At 35.2% G+C, this 17,218-nt stretch overlaps 1 pseudogene; it reads left to right on the top strand.

The window, feature by feature from the left end:
- Positions 1 to 1,669: 1,669 nt before the first annotated feature.
- Positions 1,670 to 17,218, top strand: part of LOC127422143 (cytochrome P450 2M1-like) — a 29,728-nt pseudogene continuing 14,179 nt past the window's right edge.

The raw sequence follows: 17,218 nt of genomic DNA, 5'->3' as shown, positions 1-17,218 counted from the left end.
TCCCACCAATCTCAGAAAATTCACTAAATTATACTATAGTATGTCACTAAATCTTACATTTACGGGTACCAAACTTTAAGGCTTTTGCATCTCCAATAGGCATTATGCATTGTTAACACTTGCCATGAAAATTTAAGGCATTAGCTGTCAGGTTCACTACAAGTTTTTTCTTTTTTTCTTTTCTTTAGAACAATATAATCAAAACACATTCATACAATTCATACAATGCAAATGCGTATGATTACTGGCTGTCAGATTCATTTCCAATTGTAACTAATTTATTTAAAACAATAATAAAAAAAGTGTATGTATGTGTTTACTATTGAAAAAGCAAGTGAATTTGATGTGATTGCAGGCACAAATGTTTGTACTGGAATTGAACCCGACTTACCGCAAACAATGAGCTCAAGCTTTACCACTGGACCAGCACTCTGTTAACGTTATACAAAACCTATCACTTTATTCATTTCTCATTATGAATAAAAGCAATTAAATGCATATTATATTTTAGCGTTGCAAATAAAATAATTTCACTTGTAATTTGCCGCTTTGACAAGTGTAATTGTCACATTCAAACAAATGTCCCACGTTTGTTGAAATCATGTTTAAAATCGCTCTGAACTGTATAAAATTAGTTGAACACAGGGCAGTTACCAGGGTTTGAAAATTTGTGATCCAGGATGGGGTGCCAAAATTGTATCAAAATTACAATTATGTTTTTAATTACGTTGTGAAACATTAGCTACTAAAATAAATGAAATAGCAGAGCCTTCATCATGGCCAGTGTCAGCATATTTAACATATGGGCATTAAGATATACAGTTTTCTTAAAGAAGATATAAGATGTTTTTTTGTGTGCTCTTTTCCATGTTTTCTAAAGTCATACAATAGCTGTTTGTGAGGAACAAACCGAAACTGCGAAACTGTTTCCTTTAAAACACAAATTATTTCTTCCTCCAAAGGGAAGAAAGCCGAATCCTCCACTATTCCGCATACACATCTCAGGACATTTATATATCTAATTGGAGACATTTTTAAACTGGATAGTAGTTTTTAATAAAAACTGATAATGGCAATGATTCGTTTCTGTGGATGAAAACCCGCCACAGCTGTATCTATACAATACAATCTATACTATAGCCTACTATATAATAATTTCTCATCCAGCGATAATCGACTGTGATTGGTCCATCCTGACCAGCGAAGAGAAAAGAAACAGGTGACAGCGCCATGTATGGTCTGTTTCCGCAAAGGTCTGGACCTCCTTGGAGAGTAATTTACCCCTGATTAATGTTTTTAAAACTTTTTTTGAATAAATATTTAATTAAAAATTCAATGCGCTGCACTGTCTCGTGAACTTTGACCTAAAGCAATTAAAAAATTGCAGTCGCATGTTGTTCAGTTTTTTATAGCTTTAATTTTTTATTTTTGAATAGGCTATTTTTGCTATTTTATTTTCTTGGCAGCTTTCTTTTTAACGATCGGCACGCCGCCCTTCAAATCAAACACACCTAATATTTTTTTCAGCGGTCTTTGTGGGCTTGGCTTAAATATGCTATAAAAGGTGTCACAAGTGTAAGCACCTGTCAAAAGCAGCGGAATTCAAAGTGAGTGTAGCCTACCTTACATCATCCTATTGTCGCCACGACAGTCTTGGGAAGTTTGTAAGATGGATATATTATTGGCATTAAAGGCAAATATACTATCAGTTGTAATGGCTGTCTTGGTGCTGTTATTGCTGTGGAAGAGTCGAGGAAGGCAGAGGAGTTTCGGACGTCTGCCTCCAGGACCCACTCCTAGACCACTGCTGGGAAATCTCTTTCAATTTGATATGAAGAAACCATACAAGTATTACCTAGAGGTTAGTATTCACTGCTTAGAGGTTTCAGTTTGTGCTTGTATAATTGTTGTCAGGCAGTCAGGGCTTACACGATGAAGGATTTTCGATTTCTCACGATGAAAGATTTTATTTAAGGAATTATGAAAAATTACAGTTTTATAATTTTTTTTTTTTTTTTTTTAATCAAGGATGTTTTGATCCTTAAATTGCACTTTGTTTTTAATTCTTAAACTTCTTAATCAAAGCTTCATTTGTCAACCCCAACAAACACAGTAGCCTATTCTCCCAAAGAGTTTATTTTTTATTAGTATATTACACAAAAGAAACAGCACTGCATTGGTAATACAAAAAGAGTGAGAAGAGAAGGGGGAAGTATACAAACAAACAAACAAACAAACAAACAAACAAACAAAATTAACCCCAATCAGTAAGAAAAATAAGATCACAATCCTTTAGAAATGTGTTATTCTTATTATTTATGAGTTTGATATTTTACAATGTGGGAAATTTCAGCTAGAAAGATCTCAAATTCATAAATTCTTCATACTCAAGTATACTGCCATCATCTTTAAATAGATCCAAAACAAATACAATACCTCTATCAAACCACTTGTCCATGAAAAAAGATTTGTTTCAAATTAAAATGTTCAAATTATTCCACAGTATCTCTTTGTGGGGAGAAAAGTTGTGCGTATAACATAATTTTCAAGCAAGGAAAGCTTGTTGGTGAAATTTAAAGAGAGACACAGGTAATTTAGAGGGCATGAAACTGCATTTTAAAAGAAAGTCTAAGCCTACCAATCTTTTGAATATGGCGTTAGGAATAAAATACCAAACTGAGTCATAGTTACACTTTTTCAACCAACTAATTTTAAAAGAGCTGACTAATTCGAAGAAATCCAAGACTTCGAGCCCACCATCAGAGCGCCTATTAGACAAAACAGATTTTTTTACTTTGTGGGATTTGTTTTTCCAGATAAAATTCAATATATCAACACAAACTTTGTCACTAACAAATACAGATAATGAGGGATATACACAATGAGACAAACCTTCGGTTTGACACAGAAGAGCTCTTCCAAAAATCGATAGGTCTCATTGTAGCCAATTATTAAAAATAGTTCTAGTTTTCATTATCTTAAGGGAAAAGTTAAGTTGCTGCCATATCAACCTTTCTTTGGTAAGGTAAATCCCCAGGTACTTAATATGGTCCTTCACAGTTATATTTTCCATAGATAATTGTTTAGTATCATAAAGAGAAAATAATTCACACTTTCATAAGTTTAAGTATAAACCCAAGGCTTCAGAAAAAGATTTAATAATACCAATACTCACGGGAATCTGACTTTTGTCTTTAAGAAATAAAGTTGTGTCATTGGCTAGTTGAGATATTTTAATTTCTTTACCACATATAGAAAAACCTTTTAAACTGGAAGTGTGTAAAATGTTAATCGATAAAAAAATCGGCTAAAATAAAAAGAAATGGGAAATAGGGTGACCTTGATGCACTCCACTATCACAATTAAAATGTTTCATAGTGTGTAAACTAACCAAAACTGAACTGTTAATGTCCTTATAAAGCATTCTCACCATGTTAATAAAAGTATGCCTGAAATCAAAAGTGCTAAGAGATTTTAACAAACACTGGTGTTCTTAGGAGTCGAAAGCTTTATAAAAATCCAAACACAACATTATCAGAGAAATAAGCCCCTGTTTCATTGTGGGAGTCATCTCCCCTTTTTGTATACAGTCTCTAAACAAACTAATTCGAGGCTGTTTTAAAAACTCCCAAAAATGCAAATAAAATTAAACAGATAAGCCATCTGTTCTGGGATTTCAGTGCATCCTCAATTTCAAAAGAAATATCAGAATCATACAGTGACTTAAAATCATCATTAATACACAGAACCTTATTATGAATATGCAAAAGAAAATCATCACATTTTTCTTGGGAAAACTGAGAGGTATAAAACATTTTGTAAAATGAATATACTGTACAAATTTTGAGATAATTTTAGGGTTTGTACATAAATCACCACTGATATTTAAGACAAAGAGAGAGGTCTTTTTACAATTTCTTTTCACCGAAGCAAAAAAGTAATTACTATTTCTTTCACCCTTCTCAATCCATTTTGCTCTAGATCGTATAAAAGCACCTTTAACAATCTCCATGTTCATGTTTTCTAATTGAAATTGACAATCAATCAATTCTACCTCTTCTTTATTGAGATCATTAAAGATGAGATGCATTAACAAGCTTAATCAATGAATGAGTTCCGATTCTTTAATGTTTTTTTCTCATTCAATTTGTTCTGTTTACAGCAAGTTCTCTAATTGTGGTCAGTAAATGGAGCAAACTGATGAATTACATTAACAACGTCTTTCAAAATTGCATGAGAAATAAGAAAAATACCAATTTTAGCTTTAAGAGGTCCATATTTGTTGGACCAAGTAAAGCCTCTACAACCACTATTGAAAAAACAAGGATCTACCAGTGAAAGACTACCACACAGCCATAAAATAATGTTATTATGCAAATTAGAAGCAGTTCTTGTGGGAAATTTATCTTGTGCATCATCAGGAGTTTCATTAGTCTCCAGCTATAATCAAATATGCATTAGTAAAGTGATTTTGTATATTAATAAGTGTCGCCCCCAGTTGTTTAAACATACATGTATTCAATGTGCTTGAGTTATGCCCGTAAACATTACAGAGAATGAATACCACATTTTCAGTCTTGCATACTATTATTATCCATCTACCCTAATCTGATGAAAGAGATTCTAAAATGTCACCCCTGAATTTATGCATCAAAATTACCAGCAGAACGATTAGAACTGTTACTCATAAAGAGTGAATTTCCCCACTGAGTTTTCCAAAATCTGGTGTCTGATTCACATGAATGAATTAAACATGAATAAATCTGCATTACTTCGTGTACAATACAAAAATAAGGCTTTTCTTTTCATAGGATCTCTTAAACCCCTAACATTAAGAGAGGCTAAACTAAAAGAGGAAAACTCTAAAAAGAATGCATAAACAACTATTATCACTAAATGCAGTGCAACAGGTCAAGTCATTTTTATTAGTATAGCGCTTTTCACAACACGCATTGTTTCAAAGCAAATTACAGAAATCATGCTTTAACAGACAGTGAAACTGTAATATCTATAAAGTCTTAGAGTCATCATTGTGTAATTTGATTAAATATGATTGTAAATTGTGTATAAAAATAAATAATTAAATAATTACATAATAATTGTATTTAGAACCCCAGTGAGCAAGCCGAAGGCGACTGTGGCAAGGAACACAGAACTCCATAAGATGTTTGTTAATGGAGAAAAATAACCTTGGGAGAAACCAGGCTCACTGTGGGGGCCAGTGCCCCTCTGGCTAAACAGCATGAATATAATGCCAATATTGGTTATTTGTGTCCAGTGCAAGTCATGGTTTAAAATTTGTAAACTAAAGTAGGTGTTAAGGGCCAGTGTTTAAACAATGATTTTGTATGAACTGTAAGATTAATGTCTTTGAAATCCATCCTGGATTAACTGCAGAAGTTCACATATATGCATTGTCCTTTGTTAGTTGGCTGATGAAGGCTTTTGTTGGCAATTAATTGATAGTTTTGATAGTATCTATGTATTCCATTTCAAGAGTGTAGTCCATCTAAACCAACTAAACAGCTGGTGAAAAAAACAAAAACCAACTTTGGCTTAGAAAAGTAGACTTTTCTACCTTGAACAAGGCAGGCAGTGATTAATCAATAATGTCTCCAATGAGACATCATTAGAACATAAAAACGGCAGCATGGTTGTCGAAGCATTTCAGCAGCGTAACAGTCGTAGTTCCTTTGATTACGTCAAGTGCCATTACCCTTCCATCTCCAAAGTTCCAATCTGTAGTTTATTTTGCTTAAATTTTCTGTCCATCAGTGAACGCAAACGGCCCCGAGAAGGATGCCTTCTTACCCTCTTCTCTAGCCTTCTTTACAGTCGGCCATAGTTTTGATCTCGCAGCAACATCTGAAGGAATCAAGGCCTTTATTTATATATTAAGGCCTTATTTCAAGTAAGTGTTATCCTTCGCAGCCTTCCGGATAAGGTCTCGGTGTGATCGCATGGAGAATCTCAATATGATACTTCGATGAGGACCATCCTGCTTCCATCTCCCAACTTGATGCAAAATGTCAAGTGCATCGTTGAGTTTACCACATGCTTCAATATGTTTAGAGCAATCGAACGCAAATCTTCATTCTTCGTGTCAGGAACACCATGCACTTTTAGACACCAACGCTGACTGTAGTGCTCAAGCTGCTCAAGCTGCTCAATATGCGATCTGATATTCTTTTCTGAAGATCAAAGCTCTGTGATTTCAGTTGCCATTTTCTTCTTCTCATAATGCTCCTTTACGTCAGAGACAAGCTTCTGCGCCACCATGGAACGGTTGTTGACAGCTTTCGTTGTAGCTTCAGCCAAATTTTCGATGGAGATGAGCTTTTGGAAGGTAGCATCTTGCTTTAAGAATAACACCTGGATAGCTTTCAAAATGTTTGAAAGGTTCTCGTTTGTTTCTTTTAAGTCTTCTTAGGAGGAATTTTTGTGGGAGTTAATGGGAAGGCTGTCGCTAAGCAGAGTTTGTCATCATAACTCACACTAGATGACGCAGGAGGGTCAGCGAGCACAGCATACCTGTTGCTCAAGCAAGCATCAGATACTAGCTCAACTTCGGTGCCAACCTCGACTTCCATAACTTTCGACAAAACACGTCTCTTTCTTCCCATTTACAAAAAGCAGATGCAAAGTGCTTAGATTTCATGTTGGGGATAGCAAAGTGTAAAAAAGAAAAATCAACAGTTAAATGATTAATCACATTCCTACCATCACTGCCAGAACTACAAAATTACAGGACCACCCTCCACCACGCCATGTTGGCTCCTACTCTCCCAAGAGGTCCTCGAAGTGGACTGTAGCATTGCAGTCTTCTAAAGAATATGTGAGGTTGCTGACTATTTGGAGTTGATTTGTTTGGTATGGATGACTATTATATGTGTTTTTTATTTTTATTTATTTATTTATTTATTTTTTATTTATTTTTTATTATTATTTGTTTGTGTTTCGAGAACATATCCTATTTCTTCTTTAATTTGATATTAAAATCTTACTTTAGTAGGCCTATAACATGTCATATATTTAAGATGACAAGAATAAAAAGAAGAAAATGTTTATCTTTATGCATCCTGCAATGGTAGATTTCAATATGGCACAGCTAGTTTTGTGGAGACAAAATGCAAAACACTGCATATATCCAGCATTTCAAATAAACACCAAACTTTGAAGCTGCCAGAGAGAAAATAACATTTGTTATTATTCATATGGATGAATGTAAACATTAAAGCTTATACAGACACAGATGTCTACCTGCAGTAGTTAAACTACTAACTTTTAGAAGCCACTAGGCTAATACAACCTGTCAAACACAGTTGCGTATAGGCTATATACTACACTGATAACACTAAATAATATAATATTGTTAAGAGAATCTAATATAATATGTAGCTGTGCGTATTTGCATTAAAAACATCCAGTACATCACTGAAGTTGACTACATTGTGGATTAAATCCACTACATCATCGCACTATAGTCCGCAGTGAGGACGGTCTCTTACGTTCTGTCAGCGTGATAATGTTATTACTTATCTTGGTTGACATTGTGATTTCATACATTTTTGAAAAACCTTTATAGCATTTTCTACAATAACATTTAAAACTTTTAAATTGTCATTTGGTGTAACCAAGTAAAGAGTATAATAACACTTTCTTTTCACCTTGAATACATGATAGTATAAAAAACATCATCATTAGTTTCCAATAAGTTTTCAAAACACTTTCAAGGTAATTTTTTTTTAAATATGTGTTATGAATTTCTGAATCAAAAATATCAAGTTTACTCAAGGGTTACACCACATGACTTGAACAAAATGTGCCTTTTCATAAACATGTCAAATTAAATATCAGAAGTTTTTTAAAACGTCTTGAGGGTCGAAAGGTTTCCGCTCTGTTTTATGGTTTTTATGGTCAACATAAACAACAAAATAACTACCGACATGTTGGTTTTTCAGGAATTTCAGCTTTTAATGTGACTTTTTATTTTTTACTGCCTCTTTACACCACGACATTTTTTTACTTTAAGCCCCAGAAAAAATATCAGTTTGACATGAAAATATGAATATATACTCATCATAGAAGAGGTGTATTCAAGTAAATGGGTTGTGTGAATTTTTATATTATATATAATATTTATTATTATTATTTTTTTTTTTTATAGATCTGGACAAAAATGAGCTTCACTTCATTGACCCTTAGGAAACATGGCCATAATATGCACCTGTTACCCTCTATAATTGTATTTTATGATGAATTCTGTGAAAAGAATCCACATTATGATTGTTTTTTTCTAGATCGTCACACACGCATTTTTTCTGCTCCAATAAACGAGCTAATAAAGGAAGTTTGGGCTGTTTCTATGAAGAATGCTTAAACTGGTGTAAAAAGTTGTTCTACACACAAGTGTATTATGAGAGAAATCCTGAAATTTTTTAAAAACGTACATGTTGTAACTGTACGCTGGTCATAGCAATATCTTGCATTCTGTTAGCTTTTTTTTTTTTTTTTTAAAGAAAAAGATTTCCTTGAACTGTTCTCTTGGCCATTTTTGAAAGTGCTTGAAAATGTTGAAAACTTGCCTTACCTACAATAGAGTAACTTTCATGTGAACGCTAGGAACGACAAATCAGCCCATCGCTGAACAAGTGTCAATATTTGATTGGGGGATTTCACCTTTAGAAATCTGGCAACCTTGCACATGTCGAAATGTAATTCTCAGAATCAGAATGAGCTTTATTGCCAAGTGTTCTCATGTACACAAGGATTTTGTTTGTTTGTTTGGTGATAGGAGAAACAAGTGCACACAGAAAATTACATTGAGACAATTACAATAAAACAAGTTAAGATTATAAATAGACATACAAATAATAGGACATATAACAGAATGGTGTACATGTGCAAGTGGTAATGTATGTGCAAGGTAGGGTTATGTACAGTTATTGAATTAAATATGTGAATTTACATATGTACATGAGATATGTATTTACATTATTGCACTATGGGGGAGTCATGAGGCAGTTTAATTGTTCATGAGGAAAATGGCCTGAGGGTAAATACTGTTCTTGTACCTGGATGTCCTGGCACTGAGTGCGCTGTAACACCAGCCAGAGGGCAGCAGTTCAAAGAGGGAGTGGGCAGGGTGAGTGAGGTCCAGAGTGATTCTACCTGCACGTTTCCTCACTCTGGAGACATACAGGTCTTGGAGGGAGGGCAGGGGGGCACCAATAATTCTCTCAGCAGTCCTGACTGTCCGTTGTAGTTTCCTTCTGTCTGACTTTGTGGCTGAACCAAACCAGACAGTTATAGATGTACACAGGACAGATTCAATGACAGCGGAGTAGAACTGTGTCAGCAGCTCCTTTGGCAGGTTGAACTTCCTCAGCTGGCGAAAGAGGTACAACTTCTGCTGAGCCTTTTTCACAATGGAGTCTGTGTGGGTGTCCCACTTCAGGTCATACAGGAGTGTGTTCAGCTAAAGATTGTTGTGACCACACCAGACAGCCAGCTGATCAACCTCCCGTCTGTATGCAGACTCATCACCATCGCGGATGAGGTCGATGACTGTGGTGTTATCTGCAAACTTCAGGAGCTTGACAGTGGGGTCTTTTGCAGTTTAGTCATTCGTGTACAGGAAGAAGAGCAGTGGAGAGAGAACGCATCCCTGAGGAGCACCAGTGCTAATAGTGAGGGTCCCGGATGTGAGTTTCCCCAGTCTCAATAGCTGCTGTCTATCAGTCAGAAAGCTGGGGATCCATCGACAGATTGGTGTGGGTATGGAGAGCTGGGTCACTTTGGTTGAGAGAAGATCAGGCATGATGGTATTGAAGGCTGAACTGAAGTCCACAAATAGGATCCTTGCATAAGTCTCAGGTCTTTTGAGGTGTTGCAGGATATAAAGCAGTCCCATATTGACAGCATCATCCACAGACCTGTTTGCTCAGTAAGCATACTGAAGGGGGTCTAGTGATGTTCTTCAGGTAGGCCAAAACCAGTCTCTCAAATGACTTCATGACCACAGATGTGAGAGCGATGTGATTCTTTTTTGGGGGGGAGGGGGGGGGAACCGGAATGATGGTGGAGGTTTGAAGCAGCAGGGAACTTCACACTACTCCAGTGATCTATTGAAGATCTGTGTGAAGATGGGGGCCAGTTGGTCAGCGCAGACTTTCAGACAGGCAGGTGAAACACCGTCAGGGCCTGAAGCTTTCCTAGTCTTCTGTTTCCGAAAGCCCCGGCACACATCCTCCTCACAGATTATAAGTGTAGACTGAGTAGCAGGAGGGGGGTTCCAGGAGGTGTTGGTCTGTGACGTGAAAACCAGAGTGGGGGAGGGGTGTGAGACTGGGCTTTCAAACCTGCAGTAAAACACATTCAGTTCATCAGCCATTAGTAGACTTTCTACAGAGCGAGGGGGAGGTGTCTTGTAGTTTGTGATGCTTTTTAGGCCTTTCCACACAGATGCAGGATAACTGGCTTAAAACTGTTTTTTTCAGCTTTTTAGAGTAGCTTCTTTTAATCACTCTGATTTCCTTAGTAAGTGTGTTCCTGGCCTGGTTGTACAATGTTTTATCTCCAATTCTGTAAGCATCCTCTTTGGCATGATGAAGCTGTCTGAGTTTTCCTGTAAACCATGGTTTATCATTATTGAATGATAAAAATGTCCTAGTAGGGATGCACATATCCTCACAGAATCTGATATATGATGTCACCGTATCTGTGAACTCGTTCAGGTCTGTGGCTGCAGCCTCAAAAACACTCCAATCAGTGCAGTCAAAGCAGGCTTGTAGTTCCAGCTCTGCTTCATTGGTCCATCTCTTCACAGTCCTTACTACAGGCTTAGCTGATTTTAATTTCTGCTTGTAGGTCGGGAGAAGGTGAACCAGACAGTGATCAGAGAGTCCTAAAACTGCACATGGGACAGAGCGATATGCATCCTTTACAGTGGTGTAGCAGTGGTTCAATATATTTCTTTCTCTGGTGGGGCATGTGATGTGTTGTGTGTGTGTGTGTGTGTGTGTGTGTGTGTGTGTGTATATATATATATATATATATATATATATATATATATATATATATATATATATATATATATACACACACACACACACTTGTGGCCAAAAGTTTGGAATAATGTGCAGATTTTGCTCTTAGATCCTCGGCATTCTAGCTGTCAGTTTGTCCAGATACTCATGTGACATTTCACCCCACACTTCCTGTAGCACTTTCCATAGATGTGGTGTCTTGTCTGGCACTTCTCATGCACCTTACAGTCTAGCTGATCCCACAAAAGCTCAATGGGATTAAGATCATAACACTCTTTTCCAATTATCTATTGTCTAATGTCTGTTTCTTTGCCCACTCTAACCTTTTCTTTTTGTTTTTCTGTTTCAAAAGTGGCCTTTTATTTACAATTCTTCCCATAAGGCCTGCACCCCTGAGTTTTCTCTTTACCTTTGTACATGAAATTCGTGTTGAGCAGGTAGAATTCAATGAAGCTGTCAGCTGAGGACATGTGAGGCATCTATTTCTCAAACTAGAGAATCTGATGTACTTATCCTTTTGTTTAGTTGTAAATCTGGCCTTCCATCTCTCTCTCTCCTTGTTAGAGCCAGTTGTCCTTTGAAGACTGTAGTGTACACCTTTGTATGAAATCTTCAATGTCAAGCCTTCAATGATTGACTGATGAGTTTCTAGAGAAAGCTGTTTCTTTTTTGCCATTTTTTTTTTTTACCTAATATTGACCTTAAGACATGCCAGTCTATTGCATACTGTGTCAACTCAAAAACAAACACAAAGACAATATTAAGCTTCAACCAAATAGCTTACAGCTGTGTTTGATAGAATGGCAAGTGATTTTCTAGTACCAAATTATCAATTTAGCACGATTACTCAAGGATAAGGTGTTGGAGTGATGGATGCTGGTAATGGGGCCTGTCTAGATTTGATCAAAAATTAATTTTTTCAAATAGTGATGGTGCAGTTATTTACATCAGTAATGTCCTGACTATACTTTGTGATCAGTTAAATGCCACTTTGGTGAATTAAAGTACCAATTTCCTTCTGAAACAGCAAAATCTGTATATTATTCCAAACTTCTGGCCGCCAGAGTGTGTGTTATGCTCACATACAAAGATACAATCCGCAGAGCCATATGTCACCGCAGTTTCAGGACAGCAGTCTCAGGAAGGAGGTTAGGGCAGAGCTAATGGAGCCATAGCAGTTTCCGGACCGATGCTTGCACCACCTACAGTTTTGAAGCATAATGTTTTACATTTGTTTGCTTTATTAGATTTAAAACGTGCTGTTTTCACATCGATTTCCATTTCATGACTATCTTAAATATTTGATGGTAACACTTTTCAATAAGGTTCCATTTGTTAACATTTGTTAATGCAGTAGATATCATGAATGAACAATGAACGATATTTTTAACCATTATTTATTAATCTTAGTGGATTAATAGATAAACACACAATTGTTCTTTGTTTGTTCATAGTGCATTAACTAATGTTAACATACAAATTTAACTTTTAAAATATATTAGTAAATGTTAAAATTAACATTAACCAAAATTAACAAATGTTGAAAATGTATTGCTCATTGTTATTCATGTTAACTAATGTTGTAAACTGGAACTAATGGAACCTTATTTTAAAGTGTTACCCATTTGACAATTTGATGAGATCATATGATTTCCTTCATGTTCACGATGTTACAAATAGTACTTAAAGGAACAAAGTATGGGCATTTAATGTCATATATTTAATCATATCAAATAAAAATAAATATTCAATTTCAAAGCATAGCAAAAATATACATTGATCAAATAGAAAACTAATAAGAAATGTTAATATTGATAACACAGAACTAAAATAATAATTTGAACAACAGCAACATTTTAACAGAAACACTCAAACTTTATACACAATAGACAAATTAAAACTCATCAAAAGAATAATTTGCTCTTAGGCCCATTTTATCAAGACATTCCAGGAGACACATCTCCATGTCATCCCTGAAAAGAAAATGAAATGTGAAGGTCTCTCTGTAAAGTTCTGGTTCTTCAGAAAGATTGTGGATGGCCCTTTCTTTGTCCTTTTCTTCCAAATGTAGGAAATGATGCTCTTCAACTGTACCCCTGAACAGCTGTTTATTTCCATGCAGCCATTTCACAACTGACGAATGGCTCTGCAGATGAATACTGTATGTTCACACAGCAGCAGAATATGGTTGTCAGTCCCTGTATTTGAGTGCTTAATATGGTTACGTTCACTCACAGGTCGGTTATTTATGAGAGTCACGACTGCATTCTATATCCGAACTGACACCTGAAAATTTTCAGGACTTAACTGCATTTTCGGCAAACCGGTGCTGTGTGAACGGAACCGTAGGCTACTGGACAAATAATTGTCTGTCACATCATATAATGTAAGAGAGCCTCGCTGCACTGTATACACGTATGCTGCACAGCTGAAATTAAAACAGTCTTTGAGAGTGTAATGACAGTTAAGTTTATTCATCTCTCTCATGACCAGCAACCACAGGCTCACGTGAGCGTCATGGATCAAGTGTGGCAGTCAGAGTCTAGAACAAACAAACCCTTCACTACAGTTATATTATAAAATATGAAAGTGATTATTGTGAAGTTGATTGTGTTATGTGGCTAAATTAAAAAAGCTTAAAGGGAATTATATAAGTGTATCTCAGATTTTATCTCAGACCGCTTCACAGAAGACTGGTCGTACACAAATTTGCCAAACAGGGCATTTAATAACAAAATTAAATTAAAAAAACGTACAAATCCAAAACATAACATCTCTAAAGTGACATTTATATATATGTTACATGGATAAACCAATATGTAAAACAACAAATAAAAGTAGATTTATAGTGCTTACCTTTTCCTCAGCATCCGTCCACTCCACTGGAAGGTTACAGATCTAGGGCTACATTCACACAGTCAGTGTTTGGGATTGACAACCATATTTAGGTGTGAGTCTTGAAATGTTCTGTTTATACAACAGCTTACAGAATCGGCTAGAATACTGTCTGTATGAACGAACAACCGAAATCAAGCTCGGTGAAAAAAAAAAAAAGATAAAAAAAAAGGTTTATTTGTTTATTATAGTATTTTTTTTTTTATTTGTGCTTTTCCCAGTACACAAATCAACTGTAATGTCTGTAACGTCTCAAAAACATGAATAACGAGCATTCCTATACAGTATAACAATGATCCAAATGGACCATTCAGTAAAATAGAAACATGTACTGTAAACTGGTGGTAAATTGGAGATGATCATCTGAATAATCTGAAGGATTTGTGAAATTCAGCCTAACCGTAAAAGCCCTTACTGTATAATCATCACAAGGAAGACACGGTTGTAATAAAATGAGTTTAATTTACAAAAAGATAAACAAGAAAACTAACCACTTCTAAATGGTACTAATATGCTAAAAGATCATATAAACGAATAAGTAAATAAACTGCAAAAGACTGAAAGATGCAAGTGGTTGAATTGGATGTAGCAATGGCAGAGTATGACTATTATTATCTTATGGAAAGATAAATTGCTGTTTCTCTGTTAATTATAAGGTGAAGACCTTATTTCTAGTTAAACAAATAACTCAAAGATTAAACTAGACATTTGGTATACATGTTATGCAATCCAAAGATCATTGGAAAATCATAAAGTGATAGTATATACTAATACCAGGTTCTCTGGATGGAGATTTGGTGGTGATATTGACGTTCTGCTTGATTGATGGATGGGTTCAGTGATGGCAACGTCTTCCACTGGTGGTTCAGGGCAATGTTACAGTGGGAAAGGTGATAGATTCAATTTCACGAACACGGAGTGCTGAGGAATTCTGATCTCTTGGTATTACCGAGAGGGTTCTTGCAATTTGGAACACGCAGATATACAGCCTTTATATCGTCACCAAAAGTCTCTTTATCTGGAACACACAGATGCACGAAACTAAATAAATTGTAGTACGAAATAAATTGCATATATATTTCATTCGAATTTCTGCTAGTAAAAGACAATTTGTAGATATCAGAAAATATTGTTCAGTGTAAGCCAATGGAAATATGACTAGTCAAAATAGCATTTTAGATTTTTTTCAAAACGTATTACGACTAGTCAAAATTGCATTGCAGATAATTTTAATGTCAATTATGACGTCAAAATCGCATAATAGATATCTGGGCCCATATTCATAAAAAATCTTAAAGCTTAAAGTAACTTTTTTTTAATGTGGAAATTTAGTAGAAACTCTTAAAAAGGGCCGTGTCACTCCTAATTTAGGAGAAATTCATGAAGCATTTTAATGCTTTAAGTAGCTCCAAACCCACGACAATTTAGAAGTCATCTTGAGGAATTCTAAATCCTTAAGAGTTAATCACAAACAATCCGTTATGCGTTAATCACAACGTATGGCTGCTGCCGTCAATCCACATCAAAAACTATGTATTACATTATTATGACATTGACCTTTTAAAAAGGTATCACCTGAATGAGACAATGTATTTTAATAATATAACATAAAATTATAATATTATTATTATAAATTATAATTTTGACATTGGCCCTTCAAAAAAGGTATGTCAAAATGTTGTGTTTGAGCCAATTTTATAATTGCGTTATCTTTTAAATGTGTTTTGCTTTTTTGACAGCCTAAATATTCAACTCCAATTGTACAATAAATTAAATTAAATAAATAAAGCAAATTAATCCTTAAACTATTTGTGGTGAGTAATTGAACGTTTCAGGTGCCTTCCAGGTGACTGATCTCTTCAAGGCTCAAAGGCTAAAAGAAAGAAATGGATTTAAGAATAGGAATTTACCTAGGATAAGGATTTAACTAAATGTAACTTAAAAGTGGAAGCATAAGTGGAGAGATGCGGTCCTCAGGACAAGAGGACGCTCGGTGCATTCAGTTGTACTAATTTTGAGGACAGCGGTTTACTGCCTTTTGCTGTGTTTTGTTAATGAATATAAGTGAGGTTGTCTTAAACATCACTTAGGTTGATAAATGGATAGAATTTCATTCACTCAAACAAACAAAATTCATAACAAAATTCCATCAAATTGAATTAAGTTTTATAAAAATAAAAATAATAAAAAAATTATATATTGAGGTTTAATTCCTTTAATTTTGTTTAAGATTGCTCAATTAAATTTCATGGAATTTTGTTATGAAATTGAAATGCGTAAATCTTAAATATAGTAAATGTTTTGGAGTGTGATCTCCAGAGGATCATTTGATTAGACATATATTAGACAACAATTTTAGATTTCGCTTTTAGTTTATTTTGAATATTTTTTGCACTTTTTAAAGTGCTGACATGCCACAATTTCAGACACATGTATACAGGCGAGGGACAAAGAAGTTAACCCTAACGTTACATCTTAGGGTAAAGTGGCAAATCTGTGCCCCCTTCGAAATTTCAAATGCCCCTCGGGTAAATGATCCTGGCTCCGACTCTGGGTTACTTAAAAGGTGTCAGTTTAGAGACTCAAAAGAAAGAGAAAGTTCTAAATACACATCAAGGTAAAATAATAATAATATTATTACCAATTAGTATGATTTAATTTTTCCCTTCTCAAAACAATTAATTATTGAGTATTAGGGTTTATAATGTGTAGAACTCTCTAACTGGAATTCTTACCACTAAAAAAAAAAGTGTTTATAAAGTCATAATCAGCCGTTGTACTCGTGATTTGTGTGAAAGTGAATAAAATAGACAGTTGTTGTGGTGCCTTGTTGTGTTAATTTCACCAGGAAATTGTGGCGAAACATAGAATGCGACACATAAAAGTCAGTTTGCAAAAATTTAGTTATAGTAACATTCATAATGAGACCAAGAGAAAATATGATGATATTGGAATTTTGGTTCAGAGTTTAGGTTAAAAACTAACATACAAAACCACTGATAGAGAAGCACATATTAGTGTAACTGGACTTTAGACATAGTTACTGCAGCCCCTTAAAATTGGAGCTTTGGAGTACATGCGATTTGAATACACAGGCCCTGTCCTAATACCCCCACTTGCGGTTTTGGCCTTGCCTGCTTACCCACTTGTCTTACGTATTTCCAGTGTTTGGCCACTAGTGTGCAAGTAGACGTGAAGACTGCGAGTGTGTGGATGACTTCTGATTGCAGGTTGGGACATTCGTAGACTTAAAGATGTTGGTGCTAGTCGTGACA

This window comes from Myxocyprinus asiaticus, chromosome 31 (assembly GCF_019703515.2).
Source record: "Myxocyprinus asiaticus isolate MX2 ecotype Aquarium Trade chromosome 31, UBuf_Myxa_2, whole genome shotgun sequence".
NCBI lineage: Eukaryota > Metazoa > Chordata > Actinopteri > Cypriniformes > Catostomidae > Myxocyprinus > Myxocyprinus asiaticus.
Note: the sequence above shows the minus strand (reverse complement) of the source record. Positions and strands in the feature narration are given on the sequence as shown.